This window comes from Rhinolophus sinicus, chromosome 13 (assembly GCF_057876585.1).
Source record: "Rhinolophus sinicus isolate RSI-liver-muscle chromosome 13, RSI-T2T, whole genome shotgun sequence".
In the NCBI taxonomy this organism is placed as follows: Eukaryota; Metazoa; Chordata; class Mammalia; order Chiroptera; family Rhinolophidae; genus Rhinolophus; species Rhinolophus sinicus.
In genome coordinates this window covers 24302893-24323613 of record NC_142513.1, presented here as the reverse complement: position 1 = coordinate 24323613, position 20721 = coordinate 24302893, and the positions used below count along the sequence as shown (strand labels likewise).

Genomic DNA, 20721 nt, shown 5'->3' with positions numbered 1-20721 from the left:
AGAGGGGCTGTGGCCCGGGAGACTAGAGGGGAAGGGTCTGGCCTCCCTAGGGAGGCGGGCTCTCTCTGGCAAGTGCCTCTCTCAGGGGTGGCAGATTTAGGGTGTGGAGGAGAGAGAGGATTTGAAGGTCTGGGCTCTGGGAAAATGACAGACAATGAGGAAGGTGAGAGGAAAGGAGGGGAACAGAGGCAAGAGGCCTGGAGTCTTCAGAGAGGACAGAGCCTCTATCTATCTATCTATCTATCTATCTATCTATCTATCTATCTATCTATCATCCATCCATCCATCCATCCATCCATCCATCCATCCATCCATCCATCCATCCATCCATCCATCCATCTATCATCTATCTATCTAATCTATCCATCCAACCATCTATCTACCTACCTACCTACCTACCTACCTACTACCTATCTATCTACCTATCTACCATCCCAGGTCAGTGATAGGCAGTGGGAGGGCTGGTTACCCGGCAAAAGGTAACTCCAGACTGTGGGAGGGAAAGGAGTCCAAGACCCTCTGCTAATTGGAGGGTTTGGGACTTGGAAATACACAACAACCAATTTCGCTTCATGAGTCTGTTAAGAGCATATGAATGAAGCAACAAAAGGGAGTTGAGGCCCAGAGAGGAAGTGGACTTGTCTAAGGCCACAGAGTAAGGCCTGGGGTAGAAACAAGGTTTGAATTTCTGATTCCCAGGCTAAATAAAATGAAGACTTTTGCAAAGTGACACCCCCACTCCCACCCCAGCCTCCCTGTCAGATGCCTGGTGTGTTAAGACAGGGAGGCAGGAAGGGTGCAGCTGCTGAGCGCATGGGCCAGACTCCTTGGATTCAAATCCTGCCAGCTACCTCTTATGAGCTGTGTAGACTTGGAAAAATAGCTTATCCTGTCTGTGCCTCAGTTTCCTCATCTGAAATTAGGCCAACATGAGTATCAACCTGAAAAAGCTGGTGTGAGGATTGGATGCATTAATATTTGTACACTTTAGAGAGTGCTTAGCATGTCCTAAGTGCTACATAACATTTGATAAATAAGTGAAGTGTTTGGCGACAGTCCTTGGGGAGCCCACAGGATTCTAGACAGTATTTGAAGTACAAGGGAAATTTTTTTTCTTTGGGTGTGGGAGATACAGCAGGGAATCATACAAGGTCCCTGTCCACAAGACATTTACATTCTAGTGGGAAGACAGATAAGTCGACAAGTAGAAATAATTAATGAACAACAGAAGATTGAGCTCAGAGAGTGAGAAGGAAAACCCTCATTTAGATAAGGGTAAGTCTTCCCTGAGAAGCTGGGAGCTGAATCGTAAGAAGGGGCAACAAAGTGAGGATTTGAGGAAGAGGGAACAGCACATATAAAGGCCCTGGGGCAAGTGTGGCTGGAGGGAATGTGCGATGGATGGGGGAGAGGGGTTCAGCTTGGTAAAGTGCCTGCATTTATTCTGCAGGTAGGAAATCATTGAAGGGTTTAAGCAGGGGAGCCCCATGGTCTGATTCATGCATTTAAAAGGCCACTCTGGCTGCTAGTGGAGAGTGGGCTGCAGGAAGGGGAGCGTGGAATCGACACCAGTAAGGAGGTGGTTCTGGGGTCCTCCTAGTATTTGAAGTGGGAGGTAGGGAACCTCTAACTCTTTAGGCCACGTCTGGCCAAGACCATGAAGGTGACCAGCTGAGAGTCCTGGGAAAATCCATCATTGGAATCCACCTGGTGTAGGAGTGGGGGCAAAGGCAGCTGGTGAAGGTCAGCGATGAGGCAGACTCCTGGCCTGGGATTCCAGAAGTTTCTGCCATCCATTCACTATTTCCCAGGATACACACACGCACACACGTGCACACACACACACACACACACACACACTCACTGGAGACCTGCCTGGGATTAGGAAATTGAGGATTATGGAAGGATTATTATTGAACCACCTGCTGTTTATATATAGCACTTTGGCACAGGCACCCAGCAGGGCTTCCTAACACCAAGGCCCTTTCATCCTCACCTCCACCCCAGGAGGAGACCTGGGCCTTGTTCTCCTGATTCAGTCCACAGAAAAATCACCCTTGGCTGACCATCATGCCTGGGAGGTCACTGAGACCAATCAGGCAGCTGGGTATACTGAGGATGGAGGTCAATTTGTCTGAGGTCACACAGCGAGATTATGGCAGATAAGTGAAGAGAATCAGCCACCTCCATAGGAAGCATCCTGGGCTGCCCTGGATTAAAACTGAATTGCTTTCATACATATAGCATTCATTCATGCACTTAACAGTATTTATTACACACCTACTGTATGCCTGGCACTGAGCTAAGCACTGAGGATGAAGCAGGTGAGAAAAAACAGACAAAACCCCCTGCCCCAAGGAGCTGACATTCTAGTGGGAGTGAATAAACAAACCAGTACATAAAATATTTAGTCTGTCAGACATGGATAAAGCTATATGAGGAAATAAAGCAGGGAAGGGGACCAGGAGGGCCTATGAGAGGGGAGAGGGTCAGGGAAGGCCTCAGAGGAGGTGATGTTTGAGTGAATATCTGAAAGACTTGAGATGGAAAGCCAGAGGCGACTCCATCCTGCATGGCTCCCAACTCTTCTGTCACTCTCCGTGTGCAATCTGTCAGCCGCACATCACACTGGCTGGACCTTCTCTTCACATCTAGAACCAAACCACTTCTCAGCATCTCTGCTGCCGCTACTGCCCTAGTCTAAGCCTCCACCATCTCCCACCTGGACACTCTCTTTCCACGTTTCCCCCCACTTCCTCCATCTATTCTCCACTCAGCAACCAGAAGGGATCCTTTGATAGAAGTCAGATCATATCCCTTCCTGTTGCCCAAGACCTGCTGGGAAGAAGACTAGAATGAGCTCAAGGAAGGGAGGGTCAGGGGTTTCAAAGCCAAGATGCTGCCAATTTAACTTCTGTGATTAGGGAAAATGTGTTTGTTTTTTTTTAAATGAGCCTCAGTCTCTTCATCTGTGAAATGGGAATAACCAGGTCTACCCTGATCCCAGAGATAGTAGTGGCACAGGTGTGAAAGCAACCATGGCGGGAGCATATCTGGAGTTTGCCTCTGCAGGTGGGGTGATGGTTCCTCTGTGTGTGCCAGGCCCCTCCATATGCGTTGTCTCACTGAAGCCTCAGCAACTTCACTATGTTCCCAAAGGTGGGGAAACAAGACCAGAGGCAGAACACAACTCGACCAGGGTCACTTTGCCAGGGCATGCTGGAACCTGCAGGGACCCAGCTCTGCCTGGCACCAGCCCTGCCTGGGCTCAGCTCCTCACTTCCCGTAACCCTGGACTGGCGTCAGCAGGCAGGCCCGCCAGGCTGCCTTTGTGTGGGGCCTGTCAGGAGGCTGGAGCTGCCAACGACCTATTTTTCTGGGCAAGAGGAACCATTTGGAGTGAGAGGCCTCAGCTTTGGAGCCAGAACAATAAAAATAAAAACAGCAAGGTCTCCTGGGCGGCCTGGACCAGGGAACCAACAGCCCCAGAGAGGAGCTGCTGACAGGCTAGAGAGAAAGTGGGGTGGGGACATGAGGTGGGAGTGCCCTTACCGCACCCCTGCTCTGTTCTCTGATCTGTATGTGGGTTATCGCCAAGGCTCCCGGCAGCCATTTTATAGCTGCAGAAACCAAAGTTCAGAAGGATGGAGTCACTTGCCATGGACACTCAGCTAGTGAGGGGCCGAGCCAGTTAGGATTTGAACTTAGTTCTTCGAATAACAACCGTTCCTATTTGTTCAACATCTACTATACTTTCACAGGCATGTTCTCGCGACATAGTCACAGCGTACCTGGGAGGGGGTGCTATTAATGCACTTTACAGAAAGAACGCTGCCTTAGAGAAGTCTTTGCTCACAGGTCACCTCCTCAGAGAGGCCTTGCCAGACCACCTTGTTAAAATACCCCCACTCCAACCCACCCCAATGGACTCTATCCCTTTCCCTACATTATTTTATTTCAAAGCACGCGTCACGACCTGCCAGTGTTATGTGTCTTTATTGCATTTTGTCTGTTTTCCTTAACTAGCCACAAACCAGCCCAGCCCAGTGGCCCAGTGCCTAACTCTGGAAGCACATCTATGGCTCAAACCCCAGTACTGCCTCAGACTAGCCCTGGAGCACGTTACTTTGACCATCTGTACATCACCCACCAGTTCAGGTAATGATAGAACGGTGCCTAAAGGTTTCTTGTAAGGGTTAAATGAGTGAATATAAGTAAAGATGTTGGGTATTGCCACTGTTTTCTTCCACCACTGAAGCCTAGGGCTTTCAGCAGTAAACAGTAGGTTGTCAATAAATATGTATTCAATGTAAAAAATGACCTGCCCCAAACCACACAAGACATTGGCAGAGCCTGGATTTGAAGACAGATCTCTCTGAGCCTGGGCTTCAATGCACCCCATGTTATAATCACCTCTTCACAGCATGCCCCCCTTCCACCATAGCTGCACAGGACTCAAAGCTGTGGTTCCCCAATTGAGCAGGCATGAGCGTAGCTTGGAGGGATTGTTAAACAGGGATTTCAGGGCCCCACCCCCAGAATTGCTGATTCAGCAGGCCTCCGGCAAGGTCTGAAAATCAGTGCTTCTAACAGGCTCCCAGGTGCTGTTGATGTTGCTGGTCGGGAGACCACACTTTGAGAACCACTGAACAGACTGTGGTTTATGAGCCCAGCCCCAGTTTTCCTATTGGTTGATCTGTCTATCCTCTGTTTTCTGTCCTGACCTCCCCAGGGGAAGCAAAGTGGGTGACAGCACTGGCTCAGAAACAGCAGCCAGTGCCCCGAAGCTGAGAGGCAGTGACAGATCACAGAGCCAAGGCTGTGGGGGGAGCCATGCTGTAATTAGTGCTTTCCTGGGGAAGTTAGCGACTAAGCGACTCAGCAGGCAAACAAGCATCTCTTCGAGCTTGTCAGGGGTGGGACTGTGCTGTCAGGCCCTAAACACTGCTCTCAGGCTCTGGGGATCTGGCTCTGCCAGAAACTGAGCCCAGCTGTGCAGAGCTGATGCTCCCCACACAGCCCTGGGTAGTGATGCAAGGGCTGTCATCAGGACAGACAGCTGATTGCCTCAGCGTACACTGAGAGACCTGAGTTCAAGTGCTGTCTCTGCCTGATAATAATACTAATAATAGCAAAAATGTAGGCGCGCTTATTAAGCCCCAAGCCAGAAGGATTGCAGCGGATGCTCTCATGCTTCTTAGTCCCTCTTTTATGCGGATATAATTCTTATTCCTATTTCTCAGATGAGAAAACTGAAGCACAGAGAGGTTAAGGGGCTTGTGCAAGAGCACGCAGCCTGCGAGCTGCAGAGTTTGGCTTTGAATCCAGGCTTTTTCATTACTCAGTCTCTGCTGCCAACCTCTGCACATTCTGATTTCTACTTTGCTGTGTATGAGTCTGGGTGGCCCCACAGTGCCCTTTCTGAGTCTCCCTCACCGCCCAGGGGCTGGCTTGATGATTTTCAGGCCCCGCTGTGGCTCAGCACCCACTCGCTGATGTACTGTAGGCACGGGAGGATCAGGTGAATGAAATAATGAATGAACAGATGACTCTAACTCTTCCCAGTGGTGATGGGACAACAGAGCTCAGTGGCTGAGAGCTTGCCCCTCGTTAGCTGTGCAATCTTGGGTGGGTCTCAGCCTCAGTTTCCTCATCTGAAAACAGGTTGAGGGCAGGATTAATGGATAAAAAGAGTGGCAGGGGAGAGCTTGAGATAGAGATAGAGAGAGAAAGAGAGAGAGAGAGAGAGAGAGAGAGAGAGAGAGAGAGAGAGAGAGAGAGAGACGCAGACAACAGCTGAGAACCATGGTTGACGCTTGCCTCTGTCCCATCTTCTCCATCTCAGTTCCGCTCTTGCCGTTCTCAGGTAAAATTGCTTGGTATCCTTGAGCCCTCTCTTTTTCTTCCTCTCCGCTCACAGTATTGCCAGCCAATCCTCTTGGCTTTACCTTCACAATAAACCCAGAATCTGACCACTCCTTACCACCTGTATCACCCTTTAATCCCACCCACCTCCATCTCTCACCTGGATTAGTGCAATCACCTCCTCACTACCTTCCTGTTTCCTCACAGCACTTCCCATTTTGTCCCTCCTACAGCCTACACCTCCCAATAGCCTTGCCTCTCATCTCTTGGAATAAAACCCCAAGCTCTCAATGTGACCCACAAGGCCTCGCATGATCCCACCCACCACCCCCCTCTGACCTTTCCTCCCCACTCTTTCCCCAGCTCACTCTACTTGAACAAGCCTCGCAGGTGCCCACCTCAGGGCCTTTGCACTTGCTGCTCCCTGTGCCCAGAACCCTCTCTTCCCAGCTGGCTGCCTGCTGCCTGGCTTGTCCTGTCCCTTCCTTTGAATCTTTGCTCAAATGTCCCTTCCTTGGAGAAGCCTGTCCCGACCACTCTATCTAAAAGTGGCCTGTCATTTCTTACCCTCTTACCCTACTTTATTTTCTTGATGGCATTTAAATGTGATATACTTCTTGGTTGCTGTGGCTTTCCTCACTCCAATGTGAGCTTCATGCAGTGTCTTTGTTCTCCAGCACCTGGAGCCATGCCTACACAGAGCAGAGGCTCAGTAAACAGTTGCTGACAGGGTGAAAGAAGGAGCTGAGAGGGAGCAGCTCTGTCCATGAGGTGCCTGCAGCTGGACTGAGGGTGCAGGCTCCTTTGCCCTGGTGGCTCGGCTTGGCTTGTGTTTCTTGGAGGAATACATGTCCTCATTGAACTTGGGTTTCCTTCCCAGGCAGGGAGACCAGGACTCTACTTGGCCTCATTCCTGTTCCTGAGAGGAAGTATCTATCCCAGGGCAGCATCCAGCCTGGCTCTTAGGGAAAGCCAAAGCCACACAAACCACTTTCTATGCTCCCAGCTTCTGAGGAGACAGCACTGGGGCCTTGGGGGCAGTGGGAGGCCATGCCTGCCTCCGTGCTGCCACTGCCACTGGGAAAGGAGGAAGGTGGGGTGCCTCTCTCCCCCAAGCTCATTTCCAGAGCTCTTTGGTCTGTTACTTCAAAGGAGCCTCAAAGTCTGCTGTGTGAAGCCTGGGCTTGGATGCCAGACTCACCTGGCTAGAGTTTGTGCCACTCACGTCCACCCATTGTACAGATGAGCAAACAGAGGCTCTCTGAGGGACAGGGGCTGCCTGGGTGACATATTGGGCCAGTGCAAGCAAGGGAGATGAATCCATATCTTTTGATATCAAATTCCTTTTCCTCCTCTTTATCCTCAATCCACATTCCTCCCTGTCCCACCCCACAAATGCCTGGGGGCACTGGGTGGTTTACACCAACCATCCCACCACTGGAGTTCTTTCTCACTGAGTCTCATTCCCTGCCCTGCATAAACAGCAGTAACTGTCCCTTGGAATGGTAAGACAACCAAGGCACAGAGAAGGAAAGAAGGTAGTCCCGAGACTCACCGCCTAGAAGCGTGACTGACCAAATCAGAACATGTTAGTGTATTTGTTCTCCTAGTGTTTTTTCTCCTCAGTTTCAAGCAATTAACTGTGTTTAGTAAATAGGTGCTGTGGGGATTTTGGCAGAAGGGCCCTCTTGGTTTTTTGATAAAGTCTGGAACCGAAGGAATTATCAGTGAGACGGGAGAGGCTGGGGGGAGGCAGAACATGTTGGAGAAGCCGGAGGGTCCCAGATCAGAGGGAAATGCTGCCCTTTCCCCTCCACCGAAGCGTGGGGACATGGCTTGGGTCAGGCCTCATGGTGTCCCCAGAGAATCAGACCTGGGTTCCAAGGCCTCTGCCTCACCACAGGCCCCAAGCCTCTGCAGTGCAACTGAGCCAGTGGGAGCCCACAGGTGGGACAATGGGCACAACCTTCATCCAGTCTACAGATATTTATTGAGCACCTACTATGGGCTGGGGCTGTGCTGGGTGCCTGAGGCATTCACATTCTAGTGGGAGCGATGAAAAAATAAACACATGAGTTATGCACCATGGTGTATATACTATGTAGGCAGTGATAGCTGCTGAGAAAGAGGAAGCAGGGTGAGGGACAGAGATGGATGATGGCGGGGTGAGGGGAGGCTGCTGTTCTGTACAGGGTGACAGTGAGGGTCTTGCTCAGGGAATGGTATTTCCTGAAGGAAGTGAAAGGGAGAGCCACAGGAATATCGGCAAAAGGAACAACTTGTGCAAAAACCCTGGGGTGGCCTGTTCAAGGACAGTGGAGCATCCGGGAAACTAGAGCAGAGAGAGTGAGGGGAGTGTGGGGGCAGGCGAGCTAGGAGAGGAAACACGGCCCAGTCCTCTCAGCCCCACAGGCCAAGGCAGGGCCTTCGACTTTTCTTAGAGGAAAATGGGCTCAGGAGCTACGGGGAAAATCATGTAGACAGATTCCTGGAAGCCACCTCAGATTTTCCTGGATTCTCTGACTCTGGAACTGAGCAAACTCTGGAGATGAGGGAGACACAGAATGACCAAGGTTGGGCTTGCTTCCCATCATCCCAAAGGGATTGGATCACAGACCTAATCCAGGACATCTCAAACCTTAACTTTGTTTGTAATAGAGTCTGACTTAGCAGGTCTGGGGTGGGGCCTGAGACTCTGCATTTCTTGTTTTTTTAAAAATTAGTTTCAGGTCTATAAAACAGCATAATAATTAGACATTTACACCTCTCACAAAGTGATACCCCCCCAATCTACTACCCCTCTGACATCGTATATAGCTGTTACAATTCCATTGACTCTATTCCCTATGCTGTACTTTATATCCTGTAACATATATATATATATATATATATATATATATATATATATATATATGTAATTATAGTTGACATTCAACATTATTCTACTTCAGCTTCAGGTGTACAGCGCAGTGGTCAGGCATCTACACAGTCTATGAAGTGATCCCCCTGATAAGCCCAGACCCATCTGGCACCTTACGTAATCTATACAACATTATTGATTATATTCCTCATACCGTATTTCATGCATTTCTAAACAAACTTCCAGGTAAAGCTGAAGCTGCTGGCCCACAGACCACACTTTGAGTAGCGAGGTATTGTGTGTTGCCCAACTGCGCCTGTGGCCTGAGAATCCTACCTGCTGCTCAGTTTCAAGCCCAAATCCTTGGGGATGTCATGAGTGGCTCTTGACAAATTTTGCAGCCCTTCCCACTCAGCTGAGGGCTGGAACCTTGCAAAGGTTGCCTACCAGAGAAACGAAGGGGTCTCCCCTCATTCCACCCTCTTGCAAGTCCCACCCCTTCCCTGCAAAACCTGGGAGCGTGGAGTGTAGCACCAGCCTGCTTCGATCCAGATTCTAGCCCTGCCAGCTGCAGGCGGTGTGACTTTGGGAAACAACATTTGCCACTCTGTGCTTCAGCTTCTCATCTTTAAGAAGGATAAAACAACAGCTCTTTTCAGGACTATTTTGAAGATGTAAGAAACAATATTTATCAGAAGCCTGGCACATGGGAGGTACTCAGTAAACACTGCATCACTCTCCCTCCAATTCCCCCTGTCGTTTAAGGGAGCCATCTATGTATTTTCATCTCATTATTTTAAATTTTTCTATTTTTGTGTCTGTTTTATGAAGTACATATTAGTCCCAAAGTATATAATACATTTATAAAAAAACAAATAAGCATACACTGGGAGTGCGTGTTTACAATTTTTTTGCTGATAGGGAACATGATTAAAAAATTTTTGAAGCCCAGTGGAATTGATAGAAAGAATGTTAGAGCTGGAAGGGATTTTAAAGACTTTCAGTTCCCTCCAGCACTCCCTCTTTATGTAAGGCGTGAACCTCTCTGCTATACTAGATTGCCTCTAGCAATGGGGAGCTTACTACTTTTCAGGGCAATCCATTTTGTACAGCTCTGGGAACGGTTTCCCGAACTCACTGCCTATATGTGTTGCAGCTGCCTCCGAACTGCCATGGCCTAACTGAACTGCTCCCTCCCACTCCACTGTGTCATAGCTCTGGGATGTCCCCAGGGCCTAACGCCATGCTGTATGCATAGTAGGCCTTCAATAATGAGTGGGGTGGCAGAAGAATGAGAAGGGGATGAAAAGGGTGAATTTCCTGCCAATTCTCATTTGGAAGGTAAACTGACAACTCAGTGCTGTGTCCTCCTGGAAGTGTGTGAGTCTATTCCACATGCATCTGTTTGTTTGGGTTTATTTACATGTGTTTGTCTGCACATATGTGTATGTGTGCATGCTGCTGTGTGTTTCTCCATGTGGCTTTGTCTCTATGGATGTGTGTGCGCCTGTGTGTGTTGGACCGCAAATATTCATGTGTACTCTGCATGTCTTTCCCTGGGTCTTTGCATGTCTGTGTGTTTGGGGGGTGTCACTGTGGGGTTGTGTCTGCCTGTATGTGTTTGGTTTGCTTGCATGTGCTATGTACAGATGTCCATGTGTGGTGTACACGTCTCTCTCTCTTTGTATGTCTTTGTATGTCTGTGTGCCAGGGGCCTTTCTTTGTGTATTTCTGTGTGTGTCTGCCTGAGTGTGTTTCCCCTTTCCTGCTCAGCCCTTTTGGGGGTGACTCCTTGCAGCCTGGTTGACTTAAGGCCGTCTGACTAGCAGGCAGCAAGGGCCCATACCCCTCCTCCCCTGCTAGGCTGTGCTAATCACGGGGTTATATGCAGATGGCAAATGTGCAGCTGCCAGGCTTGGAGGAGGGACTGGGGAGAGGTGTGTAGAGGAACAGACACCAAGAAGCGAGAAGACAATTTGGAGGCAGAAAAGGGGAAAGCAAGCCTGGCTGTCTTTGGAGGTAGGGTGTGAGGTTCTCTCCAGAGGCATGAATTCTATAAAGAGGATGTGATGTTTTTCTTCCCCAGTCAAACTAGTCTTAGAATCGCAGGATTCTAGAATCCTAGAATTTTAGATCTAGAGAATTCTAGAATCTCATCCTCCTGTAACTCTAGAGACTCTTAGGACCACATCCAAGGCCTCAAATCTTCCTGTGCTCTTAACATCTTCAAATGCAGTTTTCTTCTTCCCCCTTTTCTCGCCTTTCTTTGTATAGAATGATGGCCGGGGAATGACCTTGAAAGTTCATCCCGGCCACCCTCTGGCTTGGGCAGGACAGTGGAGAGAGAGGCCCAGTCAGCTGCGACATTCTTAGGGATGTTGACCTGGAATCTTTCCTTGGCAAAAATTTGTCTCCGGACTGGTCTAGGCTCTCATATTACCCACTCTACCTTCTGCAGGAGACAAAGGTGCTTATGTTCCCAGGATATGTTTTCAGCCATTCAGGAGCGGGCATAACAGACTGCAGGTGTGAGGACTGCCATGGGGTGGGCCTCCTCCAAGGCCCTCAGCAGAGGAGGTATAGTAACCCAGCCTGGGGTGGGGTAGACGGCTAACCAGGCAGCCACCTCCCCCAGGATGTCCACTGGGGTGTTTCCTTCCTCTCACGGCTCTCAGGTTGGTGGCTTAAAAGGCCAGACTCGTCCTATCCCAGGGACCCTAGGAGCCATGGACTGTCCCTGAGAGAGGTCAGTCCACTGTGCTTTGACTTCTGCCAGGACTCACCCAAACGCTTCAGTGTGGCAGCTTCTCAGGCCTTGACTACTAGCCATCCCATCCCTCCCTCTCACATGTGTCCAGCCACACTTGAACTCCCCACTCACCTCAATATATTTCACTTTTTTGTGCCTCCAAATCTTTGCATGGGCTTTTCCTTTCTGCCTCTTTTCTGTGGTGCAAACTCTTGTCCATCTGTGGACTGCAAGCTCCCACTCAATTGTAAGAGCCATGAGAGAAGAGTTTTGACTTACTTAATACTTTATTTCCTAGAATTTACGATAATGTTTGATACATAAAAGATATTCAATAAATGTTTGTTGAGTGATGAACAGATTCAAAGTTTCCCCTATGAAGCCTCTATTCCCTAGTCCCTCATAGGTGTTTCCTTGGGGCCTGCACCACCCTTAGGGTTACCTGTGAGCCAGAACTTACCACCCTAGGCCATGGGTCTTTGCTTGATTAATCTGTCCTCTTTGCCAGACTGGGAGCCCCTTGAAGCTGAGACCATGTCTGGTCAATCTTTGTACCTGTAGCATCCGGTTCAGAGCCTGGCACCCAGCAGGTGTCTAGCAAATGCAGGGCAGTTGCCAGCAGTCCAGCTTGGGGACTTGAAATCTCCCGTTGGTCCCAACTGTGAACGCTGGTCCAAGCTGTTGGCAACATCTGCTTCAAAGTCTCATTTGCAATTATACGTTCCCAAGCTCTTGCCTCTTAATATTTAATAACCAGGCAGCTAGCCTTCTCTGGCAGCCACTTAAGCCCCTGATTGCCTCTTGTCTGAACTTGGCCCTGAGTGAAGCAGGAACCACACTGGGGTTAAATATAAAACCCATATCTCGAGTCTGGGGCCAGTATAAGGCTGGAGCCTCAGGGACACGAGGAAGGAACACCCTGGCTGGAGGCTCCTGGATGGCCTTACCAGGCAAGGCACGTGGGGCATTGGCTCCAGCTGGTGCCACCTCTGCTCCCTGCCACGTAAGGCTGTGTCTATGCATGCCCTTGTGCGCTGGGGAGAAGGAGAGAGGAAAAATGTCAGTGGGATCTTCCCTGACTCACATCCGAGCTGGGAGAGAAGGAAGAAAGGGAGATTCCGCCTGGGCTGTGTCCCAGCAGGAAAGGTGGGTCTATCCTGTATGGCTTGGCCCCCAGGAGCCAGTAGCAGTCCGCGTGGGGGCCTGAAGTGCCACAAAGTGGGTGCTGGCAGCCTGAGGACTGGGAGGCTTTCCAAGTCGGCGGCGATGAGACAATACTAATGACCTGACCCTCTGGGTTGCCTAAGCTGCTGCCCCGCGCTGGGAAACCCTGCAGGCCCAGCGAGGCCAGTGTCAACTCTGCAGGCTGACCTCTGCAGGACTGCTGGGCCAAGAGGGTAAGGCACAGTCCTGGGAAGGTTCGGGAAAAGGGAATAGCAAGTGCAAAGGCTATGAGGTGGGACTGCTGGCACTGCTGACGCCTAGGGCTCCAGAGAAGGGCCAGGAAACAGGCTTCGGAGGCAGCTTCACAGCAGATGCTGAAGGAAGGTGCTGCTGGAATTCCCATGTGGGAAATCAGACTTGTCACATCCCCAAAGGGATTTTACAGCCCCAGGAGACTTGGTTCATGGCTCTTGCTCTGCTCCTGACAAGCTCAGGGACACTGGGCGTGTCCCTGCCTGGTGCTCATGCCATCGCTGCACACATTGAAAAGCATGACTGCCCAACCCTCCCCATGTGGAGAGTCCCCTGTTTTCCCCGCAGAGGTCATCTGGCCCAACCCAGGACACTGAGACCAGAAACGCCACCCTGCAAGCCCTTCAGGGCTGATCCTAGGAGACGGCTGGCCGTGGTGCAGAATTCTTTGCTCTTATGAGGGGCAGTATTTACTGAGCATGTGCAAGGTGCTGTGCTAAATAAACCCTTTCCCCACATACATAATCTCATTTAATCTCTGTCATCCTCATCTCTTCTTTTTCCCTCACCCCCTTATCCATTCTCAAGTCCTGTCCACAGCACCTTTAAAACGCAGTTCCAGTCCATTTACCTCCTTCTGCTTCCCCCAGGACTACCCTTACTGACCACCATCAGTGCTTGCACCCGGACACTGGACTAGCCTCCTGTCAACTCTCCTGCTTCCATCCTGGCCCCTGCAAACTATCACCAGCCAGCAGCCAGCAGGTCTTTGAACAATCTACATCAGTCCACGTCCCTCCCCTGCTTTTGAACCTCCAGGGGCAGCCATGGCGCTTAAAATCAAACCCAAATCCTACAGCTGACACTGCTCTGTCTGCCCGGTCCCTCCTTGCTCTCCCTCCCTATTCATCCTCAACTGCCCACTCTGCTGTAGCCACACTGGCCTCCTTCCTGTCCTCTGTGTGTGGTCAAGTCCAATCTGGGGCCTCTGTGCTTGCTGTCCCCTCTTCCTGAGACCTTCTCCTGACGGCGGGTGCCATGGTGTCAGGGATGTGCTTCTATTTTGCTCCCAGCTGTGTCTCCTGCCTTGAGGCTGGGGACTGGGGACCTATGATGAAGCCCGGCTTCACCCACACCCCTCCACCCAAAGGTCACCCCCTGAAGCTCCTGTACAGGCTGCCAAGCTCCCTGGAAGCCCCAGTCTTATTGCTGGTCAGCGATCTCAGCCTCCGCCACCCTGTGGGTTTCCAATGCTCCCTTCCCTCTGCGGCAGTCAGTCGTTGCTACATAAGTTAATGGAATAACAAGACACTTCACCCATTGTCTGATGCAAATACCTTTTGTTGCCAGCGCCAGCCCACAGCTCAGATCTCCCTGAGATCTGGCCACCTCCCAACCCAGGCTCCAGCCTGGGCCAGGCCAGGGCACTGGCCACCCTCAGCAGCAGCCCCTGCTGTCCTTGGGCCCAGGAAGGCCCTGTCCTTGTCACACCTACCTTACAGCACTGCCCTCTGTGTGCAGACCTTTTGCATGTTTAATTTTTACATGATTGTGTTCAATTTTGATCCCCATTGTGCAGCCATGGAGATGGAAGTCTGTGTTGCCCTCCAATGAGGGTCCAGTGGGGTCTGGGCACAGACTCCAGGGTTTGACCCATTCCCCAGCCATTCCTTAGGGCTTCGTCCACGGGATCCCTTTAGACCAGGGATGTCCAAACTGCGGCCCATGATCCATTGTTAATTGGCCCGCAGCAAATTCCAAAAATTTATTTAGCTTACTTAAATAAACGAGGTGAGGCAATACGAGTGAGTGGCCCGGCTGTTTGTATATTTTACCGCATATGGCCCTTGGTGAAAAACGTTGAAAAAAGTTCTGACACCCCTGCTTTAGACTCTCATTCCCTATTAGTTACATATTAACATCTCTATTTACAGATGAAGATGAGGAGGGTGGTGATTTGCTTACAGCCACACTGGCGATAAGCGGAACTCTGCCCTTGCCAGGGAGCCCAGGAAGGTGGATATGTGAGTATGGGGGTAACTGAAAGTAGAGAGTTCCCAAAGCTCACTCCCTCGGAAGCTTCCATCCGTGACCCCACACCACCGAAACATGCCTGGCTTAGTTCACGTGTGGTGCCTCAAACGTGTACAGGGCACCCAGAAGGAGCTGGGGTCACTCAGAGGGAAGACGGACTTCCCCCAGGTGATTATTTGAGTCTCAGAGGACAGCAGGATAAGCGGCAGCTTCCCGTCACCCCCCAGCTGAGGACGTGGGGAGGAGAGAATGGGTGTGTCGTAGGCAGGAGAGAGGTCTGGTCAAGGAAGGACACCTGGTGTGGTCAAAGGCTGGGAGCCTGCGATGGAGGGACTGTCCCTCTCACATCACCTCTCATCAGGTGACCTCAGCCACCCTCAAACTTGAAGCTCCGCCCCACCCTGATGACTCCCACCCAAGTCGGAGGTCTTCTTCCTGGACCTCCATCCTGAATGCCCCGCTGGCCCTCAGACTCAACGTGCCTGTAAAGAAACTCTTCATCTTCCCTACTTGCTCTCCTCCTCCTGGGTGCCTTTATCCCACCAGTTCCCAGAATTTTCACACACCCTTGGCCTGCCTCCCCGTCCCTCCATCTCCGTAGCCACCCAGCCTTAGTCCTGTCTGGTCTCTTTCATAGGTGTGTCTCCCGTCAGTTCGGTCTGCTCCCATTCTCAGTGTTGCTATCCTCTCTCAGCTTCACCTGTCACCTGAACCATGGATGTTCCTGCCTCCAGTCTCTCCTCCTGCAACTCAGCCCGCCCATGCCACAGGATGGGCTTTCCAAATGCAAAGACAGTGTCCTCTGCCCTTCAGGGGCACCTATGCCATCTGACGCCTCAGTCAGGACTTGAAGGCCTTTCTTAGTCACCAAGTGCTCCCCCAGCCATACGTGGCTGTCCCATGACAATTCTCTGAGCACGCCTCCAGGTGTCTGCCTGGCATGCTCCTGTTTAATTGTCAGACAGAGCCCGACCCTCAAGGGCCTCCTCTAAGGAGGCGTTTCCAGCAAGCACCTTCTTCTGGGTCAGGTGTCCCTTTCCTGTGTCTCCTCAGCCCCTCCCTTAGTGAACGTCCCCATGAAGTTCACAACCTGTGCATGCTCTTCCTTTCCTGTAAGACTGGGGCTTCCAGAACGGGGGTGAGGTGGGTGGGCTGAGTGGGTAGAGATAGGACCCTGACTTTAGTTTAGCAGTAAGAGGACAGGCTCTGGAACCTTCACCTGAATGGACCTGGGTTCAAATCCTGGCTCTGCCCGTTTCTAGCTATGCGATCTTGTACAAGGGAACTTAGGCTCCCCATGCCTCAGGTTTCTCATCTGTGAAATGGGCAAAATAATTATATTACCTCCTCTATGTGGTTGTTTGGAGGATGAAATGGACATGGGCCACTTAGAAGAGGACCTACCTACCACATAGTAAATGATCAATAAACAGTTCTTCTTATCACCTCCAGATCCCACTTTGACAGCTCTTATAAAGGTCTATTCACCTAACAAACAAACAACTAGTTCTGTATAGGTCGGAATTGTCTCTAAGCCAATAGTTCCCAAACTCAGGTGAGCATCAGAATCAATGAGAATCATGGGGAAAGGTAGATTATCCTGTCCCAGGAGGTCCAGGGTGGGCCTGGGAACGAGCCTTCTAGCAAGCTCCCTGCATCCCCTTCTGATGTGGGTGGTCCAAGGCCAGACTCATACTCACAGCTGGGAGGTGGGGAGGGTGCATCAAATGAGGGCTTTGCCATGGAAACATGACTCCAGTGACCAGCCCTCCTCCCCCACATCAGCTGTCCCTGCAAGGAAGGTTCAGGATGTGACAGAACAGTCAGGGCCTTGCCTCTGGGGCCAGGAGGCCTCGGTCTTAACCCTGATTTCTCTCTTCTGGGCAGGTGGCTTCCCCTCCCTGTGCCCCATTCCCTTCTCTGACAAGTAGAGAACCCCCAAGTTCCCTGTTGTGAGAGGTGCGTAAGTCCCCATGTGGAGCTGCCCCCAAGAGTGAGACATAGTGAAAGCTCAGGAAGCATGGCTATTACCCTCGGCCTGCAGCCGTTTGTCTTCTGAGGCCTGCTCTCCCTGAGTGTTTTATTTTCTCATGATAGATTCCAGCTCATGTTCGGGGCCTCCACCTGCATACAAATGCCAAGTGGACAGGCGGCCCTCGGGATCTGTCCTCGCCTGCTCTCCGCCAAGCACCAGGCTGTGAGTTCCCAACAGGCCCGGAAGTCCCAGGGCCTCCTGCGAGGCCAGGACCGCCATGCCCTGTCGTGGCCGGAAGCAGCCGGGCTGCCGGGCCCTTTGAGAGTGGTAGTCTCTGCGAAAGAGCGGCCGCTGGGAGGTCTTCATGGCACTTGGGAGTTGCTGGAACAATTGGTTGCTGTTTGGGGGAGGGAGGTTGGCAGGCTCTTGCCCCTCGGCACTGAGCCCCTGCCAAGCCCCTGCCAAGCCTGGGTCTGGTTTTCCACTGCCTGCCAGTTCCAGGGTGTTCGGGGAGGGGCCAGAGGCATTCACTGCCCCTCTCTCCAGAGTCTTGGCTGTGGTCAAGGAGGAGGCCTGAGCAGGTTTGCAGAGCAGGGGACGTGCACTGCCCAGGCCTTGCTTCTGCCAGGCTAAGAGCAGAACGCTTAGAACTAGCCCCCCACAGACACATTCCCTGGGCTGCTAGGGGACTGCACTGCCACAGGGACACAGAAGGCCTGTGTGGTCCTAGTCAAGTGCCTTGGCTGGGGAAACAACAGTGAATAAAACAACGTCTCTGCACCCGTGTAGCCTGTTCTTGCGCAGGGAGATGGGAGTAAAAGCTGGAGATCGCGCAAGGGAGAAAAATAAAGCAGCGTGAAGGGACGCAAGGTGATGGTGCAGGAGCTCCTTTTGCCAGGATGACGGTCTCTCTGAAAAGGTGACATTTGAGCAGAGGCCCAAAGGGCCGGGTGAAGTGAGAGAGACATGTGGCTGTCTGGAGGAAAAGTGTTCAGGCAGAGGGAACAGCCTGTGCAAAACTGTGAGCAGGGAGAGGACCTGGCATGTTTGACAAGACCCTGGAAGCCAGTGTGATTGGCATAGAGGATCCAACAAGCCCAGAGGGGTGAAACTCCTCACAACCCTCCCTGTGATGGTCCTACCATCATGCTCATCTTACTAAGCTCAGAGAGGTTAGACAACGTGCCTGAGGCCATGCGGCTGATAACGCAGGTACCTGGCTGGACACCCACTCATTCTGATGCCAGAGCCTCTTATCACCATGTTACTAAGTTGTACAGGAGGCACCTTATAACCAGCAGCCTGGGCTTACTGGATACTGGCTATTTGTTTCCCCTTCACATTCAGTGGGGCTGTGTGCCGGGAAACTGGGAGTGGGGCCATCTCTAAGGCCCTTCCTGGAGATCTGGGGTCTGGCAGGCCTGGGTTCTTCTCCCTGCTCTGCCCTCACTGGTCATTGGGCTTTTCTGGGCCATGGCTTGCTTGCCTATAAACTGGGGCTAATTCTCCCTACCGCAGAGGCCTGGCAAGAGCTCAGGACGTGGTGGATGGTTAGAAAACATTTACCCCCACCCCCTCTAGGCCTCTAAAGCTGTGTTTCTTACACCTCAGAGTGGCCTTCCCTGCGCATGTGTTCAGGAGGAAGCATGCCCGGATAGTCTGCAGGCCTGGGGGCTGGACCGGGCTTGCTTTCTAGGGGGTTCTGAGGCAGGGGGCTGGAGGAACCGTGCCCTCCCCCTACCCCCCCCCCCCCCATCAAGGCTGCTATAAAACCTTGTACAAGTGGGAGAAATTGGCGGCCCCCTCTTGTCTCCTCCTAGGGCTCTCTCTGCTTTTCTTCTGTGGCATCCATCACGCTTTTAATTACGTGTTTAGCATCTGTCTGCTTCTCTGGGCTGTGTGCTCCACTACTCGGCTGGCCTTGTTCATGTCTGGGTCCCCAGCACCAAGCAGCCTGCCTGGGGTGTAATAAGTGTTTGCTGGGAAAACAAACAAACAAACGCCTGGCTGGGTGAGTGAATGCATGGATGCTCTTTGGAACAGCTGGACTCAGTGTCCCCCCGGAGGCCTGTGCTCTAACACAGGCTCTGCGGCCTCACGCTTCCTGTGTGATCTTGGGCAAGACACAGTGTCCTCTGGAAAATTAGATTGATTAGTGAGGAGGGGTGGGGAGTGGGGGATCCCAGAGAGTTCTGGGGGAACGTGTGGGAATGGATTCCAGGGAGGGGTAACTGCATGAGCAAAGGCTGGTTCAGAGGGACCCATAGCCAGATGTCCACGGGACCAGGGCTCCTCATTCCCCGCGGCGTGTGTGTTTGTTAGGGAGTGTATAGGAGTGCGGGGTGTGTCTCAGTGACTGAGGAAGCTAAGGCACAGAGAGGGGAAAGCCCTCACCTGATATCCCTTAGGGGTGGGTGGCAGGTAGTTCCCACTCACCTTATCGGGACCAAGTTGGGGGGTGGTGACGCCATGGAGCAGGGGAACAGGACAGGTTTTGCGGGGGGGAGCCTTTCAGGCCTGTGTTGTGGGCTTCAAACGTCAGGCTGATGAGCCCAGACTTTGGCTGGAGGCCCCAGGAGCCCAGGGGCCCCAGGAGGTATGCAGGAGGGAAATGCACGGTCACAGAATTACCCTGGCTACTGGTGCTGTGGCAGCAACTACAGATGGTGTAATCACTCAAAACCTCCTGCTCACTTCTCCTCTTTCTCACAGAGGAACCACAGCGTGAGGGTGTCTCAGTGGGGTCAGGGATTGTTTGGGCAGCTTAGTTTAGTGGCTGGTGTGTGTGTGTGTGTGTGTGTGTGTGTGTGTGTGTGTGTTCAAGGGTGACTCAGAGTGGACCCTGCGCCTCTTAGAGAGGGAATTCTATCATGAAAATCATTTGGTGGCCCTCAGGTGGCACGGGGTCGCACAGCAAGCTGGCACTAGAATATTTTGAGCTCACAGTAATGAAAGCAAATGGCAATTTGGCGTGTCTTCAGGCTTGAAAGCTGCAGTGCGTGTTCAGTCATTGGCGGCCGTTATTACCCACTGCTAATGGGGACTGCTGCTCCCAGGCTGGTGAGGGAGAGAGGGCTCAGAGAGGTTAAGTGACTTGCCCAGCGTCACACGGCAGGTAATGGGAGGGCAAGGTTTAAGGCGCAGAGTTTGGCCTCTCCCCCTCCCCCAAGGCCAGGCTGCTCCCTGGAATGGATCAGCTCTGAGCTGTTTCTAAGCACTGGTTTCCATAGCAGCAGGGCCATTCCTGCACAATGGATCCCCCATCTTCCCTGGGATTTGCTGCTGTGGGGCTGCAGAGGTGGAAGATGCTCTGACTTGGGGGACAGCTGGGATGTGAGGCCGGGAGGAGGTGACAGGCCATTTGCACCATCTTGGGGTCCTCAGCCCTTACCAAAATTCTTCCATTGGCTCTGGGGTTGGGTTCACTTTCAGGTAGAAGGTAGGGAGAGAGAGTAGAGAGAAAGAAATAAGAAAACACCAGAAACAGAATTGGGGGGTAGGGGGGATAGAGACAAAAGGAATTATACAAAGCCAAGACAAAATTAAAAAACAAAGAAGCATGCACTGCTTTCCAGACAAATAATTTAATTTCACCTTTACAGCTTTGGAGGTGGATTCTGTTTAGTCCCGTTTTACAGATGAGGAAACTGAGGGCAATGCAGTGCTTCTCAAAGTTTAGTCCAAGAGCCAGCCTGTCTCACCTAGGAGTTGGGGGGATTGTGTTGGTTAAAATGCAGCTTCCCTGACCCTATCTTGGACCTATGAAATCAGGATCTCTGGAGTGGGGCCAGAAATTTGCATTTGGTGAATTCCCCAGGAGAA

At 51.7% G+C, this 20721-nt stretch overlaps 1 long non-coding RNA gene across 2 annotated transcripts; it reads left to right on the top strand.

The window, feature by feature from the left end:
* The first annotated feature begins 279 nt into the window (after positions 1-279).
* On the top strand, positions 280-17669 carry LOC141568279 (uncharacterized). Of its 2 annotated transcripts, none has more exons than XR_012491399.2 (3): positions 280-4158; positions 14825-14914; positions 17022-17669. It is a non-coding gene; the product is annotated as an uncharacterized LOC141568279 (long non-coding RNA). The 2 variants fall into 2 exon arrangements; XR_012491400.2 differs by lacking the exon at positions 280-4158 and adding an exon at positions 8936-12620.
* Positions 17670-20721: the final 3052 nt, after the last annotated feature.